The sequence below is a fragment of the Macaca fascicularis genome, chromosome 7 (genome assembly GCF_037993035.2).
Source record: "Macaca fascicularis isolate 582-1 chromosome 7, T2T-MFA8v1.1".
NCBI classification, from domain to species: Eukaryota; Metazoa; Chordata; class Mammalia; order Primates; family Cercopithecidae; genus Macaca; species Macaca fascicularis.
In genome coordinates, this window is record NC_088381.1 from 30,721,644 (window position 1) to 30,735,271 (window position 13,628).

At 34.5% G+C, this 13,628-nt stretch overlaps 1 protein-coding gene across 1 annotated transcript in view; it reads left to right on the forward strand.

The window, feature by feature from the left end:
* Positions 1–13,628, forward strand: part of UNC13C (unc-13 homolog C) — a 649,809-nt gene that overhangs the window by 279,499 nt on the left and 356,682 nt on the right. The gene's annotated exons all lie outside the window — the stretch shown is intronic.

A 13,628-nucleotide genomic window follows, 5' to 3' on the forward strand; every position in this document is an offset into this window, starting at 1 on the left:
GATTCATAACTAAAGACAAGGGACTTAGAGCATTTCCTGTCCCATCACTTGGGGTGGAACCACATCTACACTAGCTTATACTATTCAGGTGGCTGATGATAACTTTTATAACCTTGCATTTTCCATAAGAGCATTTATTTTTAAACCTCATATCTTTCACTGAATAGCAGGAACTCATTTTTCTCTCAAAAGTTCTTTTTTACTTTTTTTTACCGCTCCTTCATAAAAAAATGAATTTCAGTTATTATTTAGTAGAAATAAAAATTCCTACATGAGTTAAAGACAGTCTTTTTTCTTGAGTTCTCTCTTTGCAAATGCTTTAAACAGGAATCTCATTACCATGGTAAGTAAATACACACCAAACATATAGCTTAGTTGGGAATGTGGGCAATATTGTGCAAGAAGTAGAGTTTCTTGAATATATGGCCTGATGAAGGAAGTCTTAAGAAATAGGTTTGGAAAATCAGTTGGAACCAAATAACAGAAGGTACTATAGAATGAATTAAGGGATTTGGAGGATTTCTCCCTTCAGACTTCTGGGAGAGACTAATACTCTTTTATGTGTTAAAATAGAATACAATAAATCAATTGGAAGTTAAAATTGAATTTCATGTTGGAGTCAAGTAAATAAATAAAGCAGGAAAGGAACAACAAAGGGGAGGGATGAAGACTATGGCAAACTGGAAAACAGGTGATTCCCAGGAAAGAAACGGCTTCTGTTGCCATGCGATCATGGAGATGCGGTGCAGCTAGAGCTTCCATTTTTTCAGGAAGCTGGATATCTGAAAGCTTAGAAACAGTTTTATTGAGGTATAATTGACATAACATAAAATCTACACATTTAAAGTGTACAATTTGTTAAGTTTTGACATATATGTACCTCCTGGGAAATCATCACTACAGACAAGATAATGAACATATCCATCAGTGCCCCAAAATATTCTTTATGCCTCATGAAAAGTCATCCCTTCTGACTTCCCGTGTGCCAAGGCAGTCACTGGTTTGCTTTCTGATGCTATAGGATACTTTTCATTTTGCGTTTTCTAGAATTTTCTGTAACTAGAACAATATGGCATGTAATGCTTTGTGTGGTTCTAGTCATTCAACATAATTATTTTGAGATCCATCCAAGTTGTAGGGTGTATCAGTAGTTTATTTTTATTGCTTGGTAGCATTTCATTTTATTAATATATCGCAGTTTATTTGACCCTTCACCTCTTGATGGATATTTTGGTTTGCTTCCAGTTTTTGGTTAATGACAACAAAGTGACCCATATTTTAAATGAATGATTTATTCTAAAACTGACATTTGTATATAAATATTTGTGTGAACATATGTTTTTATTTCTCTTGAATAAGTACCTAGGAGTGGAATGAATAGTTGGATCACATATTAGGAATATGTTTAATATTTGAGATTTTTTTCCAGATGACTTTACCATTTTATCCTTCCACTACAAATGTCTGAGAGTTCTAGATCAAACCTATCCTTCCAATAGAAATGGTCCTCGACTTATGATAGTTTGACATAATGATTTTTTTACTTTAAGATATGTTCATCACGATGTAATCCTATTGTAAGCTGAGGCATTTCTTAGGATCTATAATTGGGTTATGGTTTCTATTAAATGCCTATCAATTATGCACCATTATAAAGTTTATAAATCCTAAATTAAACCAACATAAGCTGGGGACCATCTGCTGTATTGCCCATGTTTAGTGCATTTTCAACTTACGATAGTTTTGTCTTATGGGTTTATCATGACGTAACCCCATTGTAAGTTGAGGGGTATCTGTACTTGGTAAGGCCAGTTTTTGACATTTTAGCCATTCTGATCCATGTGTAGTGTTATAGTGGTTGTGTTTTGCATTTCTCTAAGGACTAATAATTTTGAGCATGTTATCATATGCTTATGTGCTATGTATCTGCTTTGGTTAAGTGTCTGTTCAAATATTTTGTCCATTTGGTATTGCTTTTGTATTTTGTATTTGTATAGCTTTTATGGTTTCGGATTTTATATTTAGGCTTATGATACATTTTGAGGTAATTTTTGAGTATGGTATAAGTGGTAGACTTAAGTTCATTTTTTTGCATATGCACATAAACTTGTTTCTGTCACATTTTTGAAAGCACTATTTTTCTCTACTAAATTGCTTTTACATATTTGATAAAATTCAGCTCTCCATATATATATGTCTGTATTTCTGAACGTCATTCTGGTTGTTGTTGTTGTTGTTGTTTTGAGACAGAGCCTCGCTCTTTTGCCCCAGCTGGAGTGCAGTGGCACAATCTTGGCTCACTGCAACCTCCACCTCCCGGGTTCAAACATTTCTTTGGCCTCAGCCTCCGGAGTAACTGGAATTACAGGCACGCACCACCATGCCCAGCTAATGTTTTGTATTTTTAGTAGAGACAGGGTTTCACCATGTTGGCTAGGCTGGTCTCAAACTCCTCACCTTAAGTGATCTCTCTGCCTCAGCCTCCCAAAGTGCTGGGCTTACAAGCATGAGCCACTGCATCCGACCATGTCATTCTGTTTCGTTGATCTATTTATCTGTTTTCTAATAACACACAGTCTTGATCATTGTGGCTTTATAATAAGTCTGAAAATTGGGTAGAATTAGTCTACCAACCTTCTTATTTTTTCAACTTTATTTTGGCTCTTTGGTTACCTATCAATTATTTGATATTAATTTAGGAATCGATACATCATTTTTTTACAAAACAAAACAAAACAAAAAACCCTGATGGAATTTTGGTTGCTTTAAAGCACTGGCTAAGATTTCCAGTATAATGCCAAATGAAAGAGGTAAGAGCAGACGTCTTAGTCTCATTCCCAATCTTAAGTGGAAAACTTCATTTCTTGATTAACTATGAGATTAGCTGTAGCTTTATTGTAGATGCCATTTATCCAATTAAAAAGTGATTTTCTATTCTCAGTGAACTGAGCGTTTTGACCAGAAATGGATGTTGCATTTTGTTACATTCTATTTCTGTATCTGTTGAGATGATCATATGATTCTGATTGTCATTTTAAATTTTTTTGCTTCCTTGTCTTTGTGTTTTCAGTAACAAATCTGCAGTTGTCCTTATTTTGCTTCTCTGTGGATAACATATCTCCCCTACTCCCCCAACTGCTTTTAAAATAGTTTTCTACTCATTTGTACAACTGGTTTATGATTTGACATGGTGTCATAGTCTTCCTTTTTCTAGTGTTTAGGGTTTGTTTAGCTATTTGGGACTGTGGGTCTACAGTTTTCTTTCAAATTTGGAAAGATTTCGTCATTATTTCTCTAAATATGCATTCTGCTGTCTGTTTGGAGGCTCTACTGAGGCCTCCTGAAGTTGCCCCACAGCTGCTTGACACTCTGAGGACTTTTCTTTCTTTCTTTTTAAATTTTACTTTAAGTTCTGGGATACATGTGCAGAAAGTGCAGGTTTGTTACACAGGTATACATGAGCCATGGTGGTTTGCTGCACCTATTAACCCATCATCTAGGTTTTAAGCCCCGCAGGCATTAGGTATTTGTCCTAATGCTGTCCCTCCACTTGCCTCCCACCCCCCAACTTTTCTTAATTTCTTTTTTTCTTATTTTTTTTTTCTTCTGTATTTCACTTTGGATTACTTCCATTGTGTGTGTTTAAATTCACTAAGCTTTTCTTCCGTAATGTCTAATCTGCTAAAATCTAAGCCACTGTATTTTTCATATTAGGCATCTTCTCTTCCATCCTAGGAAATCCTAACTGGGTCTTTGCATCTTCCATGCCTCAGCTTAAATTTTTGAAAACCTGCAATACTTATGATAACTCTTTTGATGTCCTTGCCTACCAATTCTAACATCTATGTCCACTCTTGGTCAGTTTTGATTGATGGATTTTTCTCCTCATTATGCGTTATATTTTTCTGCTACTTTGTTTGCCTGGCAATTTTAGCTTGAATTGTAGACATTGTAAATGTTACTTTGTTGCTTGCTGGATATTGTAGCATCCTATAGGTATTACTGAGCTTTGTTCTGGACATAGTTAAGTTACATGGAAATACTTTTTGTTCTTTGGATCTTGCTTTTCAAATGTGTTAAAGGGGAGTGAAATAGTGTTCAATTTCAGGCTAATTATTCCCCATGATGAAGGCAAGTCTCTTCAGCATACTCTTCCTCCTAACTCATGAATTAGGAGGTTTTATCTTCTGCCCAGTAGAAATTAGTATGATTTCTAAAACTGGCCCTGTGTTGGGCATTATTGCATCTAAACTTTTAAATCTTAATGTGGCCTTGGGCAGTTTCTTTATGTGCATTCACTTATCATTACTCAACTCATTTCTCAAGGGAACCCTTGTAAAGATTGCTGAAACCTTCCTTCTGTTCAGCTCTCTTTTTTGATATTATGCCCTGTGACCTCTAGCTGCCTTGGTCTTCCCCAACTTTCAATTCTGTCTTTTAACTGAAAGAGTCTGATGGACTCTACCGTGGTTTCTATTCCTTGCACAATGATTGGAAAACTCCCTCAAGGCAATAAGCTGAAGTAATCATAGGGCTCTCTTTCTTTCTTTCTCTTTCTTTCTTTCTTTCTTTCTTTCTTTCTTTCTTTCTTTCTTTCTTTCTTTCTTTCTTTCTTTCTTTCTTTCTTTCTTTCTTTCTTCTTTCTTTCTTTCTTTCTTTCTTCTTTCTTTCTTTCTTTCTTTTCTTTCTTTCTTTTCTTTCTTTCTTTCTTTCTTTCTTCTTTCTTTCTTTCTTTCTTTCTTTCTTTCTTTCTTTCTTTCTTTCTTTCTTTCTTTCTTTCTTTCTTTCTTTTGTCTTTCTCTCAGGAAATCACTGTTCATCACTGACATATCTCCATTATATTGAAAACCATTGTTTGATGTATTTTGCTCACTGTTTGATTTTTTTTTATGTGGAAGGATATCTCTGGTCCATGTTGATCTCTCTTGACTAGAATAGAAAGTCTGGAAACCTGAATTTGATTGACAAGCAAAAAAAACAAAATAAAACAGTATGTGAGCCAACATGGGGCATGTCAAAGAGAATAAAATTTCTAGAAATCTTGACTGAGTTGTAATCAGTAAAATCAAACAAATATTTATTGTATTATTTTAATCCTTCAAAGGGTCTTCCTTGATAAATCAACTGAGTAATGATAAGTACAGCTAAATAATGATGCATGTGAGAAAACTACCTAGGACCACCCAAGTACTTGATGTGACAGTTTGCAGTGCTCATCCAGACCAGGGCTAGTGCTTGTTCCCATCAGACTCGCTAAAAAGCACCATAGTTCATGGGGAAAGTACACAGAAGTACACACTGGAATGGACTATTAAACTGTGAACTATCTGTATTATTATTGGCAGTTTTCATATCATTTTCCACGTTGTGTGCCTGGTTGCCTTTTGATAGGAGGCACCGTCTGTACTGGCAATAACTATATATATATATGTATTTTTAACAACATCATTTCAAAGAAGAAATTCAAATTTAACACTATACCTGGCCATGCATGAACTATATATAAGTACATAATATTTCACAGTATTTTCCACTTTACTGATAAAATATTTATTAACTTTAAGTGAAGTTACACTTGTAATTCTTTTCTATTTGTCTCCTTTTAGAATATCAAAGATAAATGCCAGCTTTTTTAACATTAATTCTTTCTGCCATCGGTTTCCTGCATTCTGAGATTTTATTCTTATTATATAGGTTCTATATCACTGACTCCAGAAATACTGTTTTGAAGTTACCAGTGCATGTTTCAATTTATCATAAAAATGGCATGAGAATTGCAAAGTTACCTTTTCTTTATAAACAGTTCTCTTTTGCAGAAAGAAATGAGTTCACAGTGAATTTGTGTTCAGACTCTGAAAAATGTATACACGTCACAGATGAACTCATCCATGCCTCCCCCTACCCTGACAGTTCTGCCCTGTGAACTGGGGTGGAAAAAATGTATACTGACATTCTGAAAATAGAATGTTTTATTAATAGTGTGACTTTAACTTCTGAGCTTTAGCTTGTCTAATATGAAAAATAGGGATAATAATACATACCTCACAGAATTGTTATGTTTTTTGAGATAGATACCATACATAAATTTCATAGAACTTGTTAAGTATTAAAAATGATAGCTGTATTATTATTAGAATTAATAACATGATTATATCTTTGTGCTGAGCTTCAGGTCTTTACACTAAACATGACAGTAATATTCTCATGCCAAAAAAGTTCCACCTTGAGTAGTGATGGCAAGGGAGAACCAATGAATAGGTTGCTGTAAAAAGAAAAAAAGAAAAACAGTTCTCCTAAAATAAGAATCAGAGAACTGAGACTGGGAAACGAATCTGAGAGATAGTTTTGTCCAAATTCTTCACTTCACTGATGAGAAAATCAAAGCTCGATGATGGGCTGTAGTACATTCGACACTACAGAGTAGCGCCCTGTTGTGAAGCCACATATAAGATACAAGTAGAGATTAGGAAGTGTAATTTTTTTTTTCCCCTACATCCAAACGCTTTACTTGAAAAAGTGCTGCAGACCTAATCAAGGCAGGCAATCACAAAACTGGTAAAATGAAAATGTAGTTGAAATAGTCTTTCAACTTTGGAATTTGGCCTTAATTATCCCCCCACTAATTGCACTTTAATGTCCTCTAGGGATTTTAATGCTAAATAATTTCCATTTTAATTTTATTTCTCTTACTTTAAAACAAAGCGTTTTAATTTATAATCTTTCAAATACTATGGATGTTGTGTGATTTCAGAATGGGGCACTCTTGACAGCATTTGGAGAGAACAGAGGCATGACCAATTAAGCCCTTACAGAAATCTGAGTTACAAGGGGTTGTAAACAAATGTTTAATTCCTAAAATATCACGTGAAGATTAATTAAGATAACACATATGAAAGCACTTTGAAAATGATAAAGTATCATATAAATCTAAGGTGCTGGTTATCTTTGTTCTTTGATCCTAAATTCTATAGTTGATCATTTCATGATTAATTACGACATTCAATTTCACTTTCCTTTGCTAACAAAGACATTTCCTTTGTTAATGAAATGTCTTATGCTCATCATAAACTATTCCCTCAGGAGGAAGACAAGTAAGTCTCTCTCAGTGAGTTATATAGAGAAAATGCCAGTATGGTATGCCAGTTTGAATAAGAAATTTGAGAGTTGGGAGACTGACGTTTTGTGCTTATGTTGATGTTGTTTTCTGAGGACACTGTAGTTGAGGCCTTGGTGCCTCCTTTTTGCAAACTTCTGAAATAAAAACAAATTTCATGCTGACTCACTACAAGAGTTGAGGTAGGTCATAAAGGTGATAGTAGATATGTGTTACTTAATCTGTTTTTAATAAATATTAACCATGGGAGTAAATAATTATGTTAATGAAAGTCTAGTCAACAAAATGCCTGTGATAGGAGTGCAAATGTGTCCTCATTTATAGTAGCATTGAATAGGCATGGGAATGGTAGTTAAATGTTCTACTTATGTAACTGACGGAACAATCAACTCCACTTGCTTTTTGGAGTATCCATTTAATTCCACCTGATTTCCTGAGTGACTCTTATATGTAAAGCACTGTAGTTAAGTACCATGGAAAGTATTGACTTAAAGAGTGATTCCATGTTATACCAAAAGCTATCTGGCCAACAAGATTATAAACCTGAATTCCAGAACTATTCTGCGTCTAACATGTTTCTTGACCAATCCTTAACCTCTTTGAATCTCAGTATCATGATGGGAAATGTGCTAAAAGTTATTCCCTATCTTGAGAGACAGTAATACTTAACTCACAATGCTGTTGTCTAGAGACATGATAGTTTTGGACTTTTTGAAGTATATGGCAGCCACATTCAATTCCTAGCTACCCAGATGTGGTACACAGAGTGCCTCAGGCCAATGGCTCTCCACTATGCCATGTGCTGCTCAGCCGGGGCTGAGTATGAATTAAGCATAAAGTAAACTCTGTAAAAGATAATTTATTTAATACCATACTTAAAAATATTTTGATAACACAGCAGACTAATATTTTAAAATGACAGCCTGAACATAATCATAAATCTGATTTCTTGCCTAGATTACCAGCAGTCTTTTCCTAGGCTATGTGGGAAGGGAGTATTTCCTCAGTTGCCTGAGCCATTTTACAGTGACAGTATCAACATCAGTAAGTCATTTGTCATAGAAGATGGTTCCACAGTTTCTAAAGCAAGGAGTTTAGTCAAACTTTATGGGATTAGAATTTATCTGTCTGTCTGTCTATCTATCTATCTATCTATCTATCTATCTATCTATCTATCTACCTATCTATCTTTTTTTGACTAATCATTGCCTACATTGTGATTATGTCTAGCAGTAAGGAAATAATAACCAATTCTGCTGTTCACTTACTAAATGAGATTGAACCATTACCTATCCACATACAGCAAAGCCAACATAACAGAATTTACATTATCTCTGCTTCTTACTAGAATCTAAGGGTTTTATAATAAATAACGGAAGGAGTTATGGAGAGATCTAAATTGAATGCCATAAAATATGAACTTAGGCGTCACCAAAGAGAATTAATTCACAGTAAACTAGAAAATATCAAATCAAGATGCATTTTTAGAGCTATCACTGTAATATTGCATAGGTAGAGATGCAAGGTGCTATGAACTTGACTTCATTTTAAATTGAGAACCAAACAGAATTTAAATAAAATCCCCCAAATCTTTAGGGAGCAGTTGGGGTACAAATAGCAGTCTTTGGGGTAAAAAGGACTGTTCTGCAGGAATCCTTCTCAGTCAGAGGAAAGAAAACCCTCTACAATTAAACTAGTACATGGAAAATGGAATAGGTGAGGACAAATTTTAATATATGAGAACAGAAAGCCCTTGCAGAAACCAGGAAAAGTCAAACAAATTGTCCCAAGGGCAGAAATGATTATGCTTGTTTATTCCTCTCTTCTTCTCTGAGAGTTCACCTGCATCTGTTTTATCCTCTTTCCATTTGCACACACACACTCTCCTTTCCACTGAGTCCCTATCTCCCTCCTCTCCCCACTTTTCCCCTTCCTCTCTTCTCTGCACAATGATCTGATGCTTGATCACTACTCAATAGATTTTCTTGTTTTTCATTTCCCCATGGTATATAATAGCCTTGGTCATGTGTTTCCCAACTCTAGCACTCAGTTTGCTGCTGGAAACCCCTTTGAGTTTTTCAATAATTAGCTCAGTTCATCTTTACAAAGCACCATACAAGTCCTGGTTATTGGTCTATCAATGATCGGAACATCTTAAAACTATCACTTGTATGTTTTATGTGTGGAACGGAGACCAGGGAGGTCTTAATGGGGCATGCTAGTCACTCATTTGTGGGTTGAAGCAATTTCCCCTGAGTGGAATACATCTAGTATTACACTATAACCAACTGATCTAGCAGCATTTTCAAGATTCCAAAACTAAAATGCCAATCTATCTTTACTTGGTTCATTCCTTCACTTCTTGGATATATCCCTTGTGTAGACCACCTATTTTGAAAGCAGAAAAAGATCGATATGCTAGTACTGTCCCTGGCCAAACTGGGAGTCTGCAGATCCCTGTTGACCCAGGTCCATATAATGTAAAATTCAGCTTTCTGAGCATTTTTTGTTAGTGTCAGACCCAACACTCTGTAGAGAAATAATTCATTGAACATGTATTTAAGTATGAGGTACTCTCCACAGTGTTACAGGCACTGAGGTAAATATGAAAAACACATGATTTTTTTGCCCCAGAGCTTTAATTACAATTGGAGTGGAGATGATGCTGAGGCTAACATCGTCAGTAGGGGGAGCCAGTCCTAGGGAGGTTGGGGGAGAAGCGGCCAGTTCTGCCTGGTGCTGCCAACTTAACAATAGGATAGATATTTGACTCCAAGTAAAAGATGTTTAAACCAAGGTAGTATTTGAAGGCTGGACAAAAGACGTTTTAAATAGGTAAGCAATGTGTTGAAGAAATATTAATGGCAAGGAAGAAATATCTAAAACAAAACCCAAATCAGTGCAAAATCATCATAATTATAGGCATGGATATTTGTGTGGCCATTTACTGTATCTCAAATCTTATCACATGTATAATACTTCACAATGTAATCATTGTCATTATGATTGTTGTTATCATTTTACATATGAGAAAGCCAGGGCTTCGGGAGGCCAATAGATTTTTGCTAAATAATCCATCCCAACAAGCAAAATGAAAGAAACAGCACTCATGCCTACATCTTCTATTATCACATAAATATTCACTTAAAGGTGTGTACTATAAACTCTAAAGCAGCCACTAAAAAGAGAAAACAAAAAATGTTATGGTTTAAAAGTCAAAAGTAGACAAATTTTAATATCAAAAATGATAAATCCTATAAAGGGGGTAAAATAAACAAATGGGGGGAAACAGAAAGCAAATAGCAAGATGATAGACTAAAACTTAAATATGCCAATGATCACATTACATAAAAAACATCTAAATGCCCCAAATAAAAGGCAGAGACTGTCAGATTGAATAAAAAAGCAACATGCAAGCATATCCTGCCTGTAAGAAATACACTTTAAATAAAGATACAAATAGTTATACTACTTGTAGTTATGCTACTTAGAACACTTTGCCCAACAAGAACAGAATACATATCATTTTAAAGTATACACGGGAGATTTGTGTTGATAGCAAATAAACACACGAAAATATGCTCAATGTCATTATTAGGGAAATTCCAAGTAAAACTATGTGAAAATCACTTCATACTTAGTATAACGGTATATTCTTTGTCCCCTAGTATTATTTTTTTCTGCCTTTTTTGGACCTCTTGAATATTTTTTATAACTGTGTATAATATAGTTTGTTGGGTTATTTGTATCTCATTATTTTGTTATTTTAGTGATTGCTTTAGATTTTATTTTGTATATATCTTTAAGTTATAACAGCCTACCAGTAACATAATATTAATACTACTTCAAATACAATATGAGAAAGTTATAATGATACACATCTAGTTGTCTCCTGTATACCTTTATCCTGTTGTCACTCAATGTTGGTGAGAATGTGGTAGAACTGGAGCTCTACTGCTGGTGGGAATATAAAATGGTAAACCACTTGGGAAAAGAATTCATTCGTTCATTGAAAAGAAAACATGTGTCCATATGAAGACTTGTGTACAGATATTCATAGCTGCTTTTTTGTAATAACTTAAAACTGAAAACGACCCCAAGTCTTCACCAATAGGTGATTACAATAGATATACAAGTTGTGGTAAATCCAGAGACTGAAATACTAGTTAATAGTGAAAGGAATGAGCTGTAGGTATACACAATATCATGGGTAAGTCTCAAAATAATTATGGTGAGTGACAGAATTCAGACAGGAGTTCTTACAGTATAATTTCATTTATATAAAATTATAGAAAATACAAAGTGCAGACTAATTTCCAATGTAAGAAATCAGATCAGCGTTTTCCTGGGGAGTAAGGAAAGGAAAGGATGAGAGGAACTGATTACAAAGAAGCTCAAAGAAACTTTTGGAGAAACTTTTGAAATACAACTTTAATTATGTTAATCATGGTGATGATTCCACGGGTGAATGCGTATGCCAAGACTTAAAATACTGTACATTTCAAATGTGTGCAGTTAATTGTATTTCAATTGAAAAAAAAAACTCGGACAAAAATAATTCATTCACTGTGCTGGCAGAGTCAGTATTCCACTAATTATTCACACCCCACAAATTCAAGATGATATAAAATTGCTGCTTCTAGTATGATGATGACCGTGATGATGACCATGATGACCACACAGTAATATCAGTGACCCCAACCACCTCCATCGTTTGTGGTCTGGCATTAATGGTTTACAGTGTTTAACACATGATACTGTATCATGTGCATTTACATCCTTACATTTATGGCTGAGAAAAATGTCTCAGACTTTTATGAAATTACAGACAGTATAACCAGAACCCCAAGTTCCTTGATGGGCTAATTAGGGTGTAATACTGTTGTGAATTTTTCTAGACCTTACTCACTGAGTTCTATATAAGTTCAAAATTAAAAGAACGTGCGATTTCAGGCACATCTACTTGCATTTAACATTTTTCCCCATTAGTCTTAATGACATTTGAGATCATTTTTGATACAGTCCTTCCAAATTTTTATGTATTTTATATATGTTAGTGTAATTTTCCTCACCTAAGTTTTGAGTTACTTAAGGATGGGAACCTCCTAAAATAATTTTGGGTATAAAGTGGCATAAAAATCTGTTTAATAATTTTTTTCAAATGATAACTTCTATAATTGATTTTTTTTATCAATGAAAGCATCTTCTATAAACTTTTATCATTAATTTAAAAAATTTATTCATACTATTGCTTCACTCTTATTTCTCCTGTTTTCAATGACATTTTCTTCCAAGTAATTCCAAAAACATTCCTTTCTTTTCTGTGCATGATACCCAAACATTATGATATGAACTCAAATGTTGACAGTTTTATTAGCATCTCCACAATGTTTTCCTGCCTGATGAAATGTTAAGAAGGCCTTTAGTCTTCATGATATGTTTGTTATTTTCTTTCAGTTATGTCTCTACCCAGTAAACTTTGAAGCTGATTTTGACTAGAGTTGGACTTGGGGGGACAATAAAATGGATAGCACTTCTTTTTTGACTTAGTTAAAGCACTAAAATAAGAAGTAGGAAGTAACCTTCTGAGCTTTTACTATGATTAGATCCATGTCATCTTTTTTTACCCCGTCCTTACAGAACAACGTATAAGGTTAAGAAAACACAAGATGGAAACCTGCCACTAACTCTTGGGGAACATTTGGCATGACTTTTCACTGCAAGATGATGTCTAAGGCACCCTCTGGCATCATAGGTTTATTACTTTATAAAACTCTACTCTTGGCAGATAATTAAGTATGTGTGCTGGAAAAATTTCATCATAAAGGAGACATTAACTTTATCTTTTTAATATTGCTGGTACAAGGGCCATATTTAAAATGGTTTAAGTCATGCTTTAATAAATATTTAATTTTAAGCAATTATTCCTTGCTTTGTTCCAAGGAGGAATTAAAACAAATCATTCAGTTTTATTTTTCAATTGTATATTCAGTCACAAGGATTGAGATGAAACTGAATGATTTGAACCCAATCTATTTTGTAATATGAGAGTAATGCAGAAAAAATGATACAGTTGGGGGAAATTAAGTAGCTGATAAATTTATGAACTGGCACTCTAGGCGATCTCAGAGTTTGGAGGCTACTCTACAGTTAGAGTACTTTAGGTACAGGTTGTAGCCAGTGCACAATCAGAGAGAAACAATCCCCTTAGACGACTTTCTGTTTATGGAAAAGGGATCAGTGTGGCATGCAACTCAAAAATAACTCTTATGTCAATGCCCTCTACTGACCTAACTTTCCTTATCTATCATCTTTGGCCACTCTATCCTGACCTGAGACTTCTATTTTGCCTAGCTTTTGCTGTACCTTTTTAAAAATTGGCACCCAACTCTCTTTTCACCACTTTTTAGAAATATTATCCTTTTTCTTTATCAACCACTACTTATGAGTATGGATCTTGTGATTTTAGAACTTCAAGACAATTCTTAGCCAGAAGTTTCTTTACTGCCCCTAC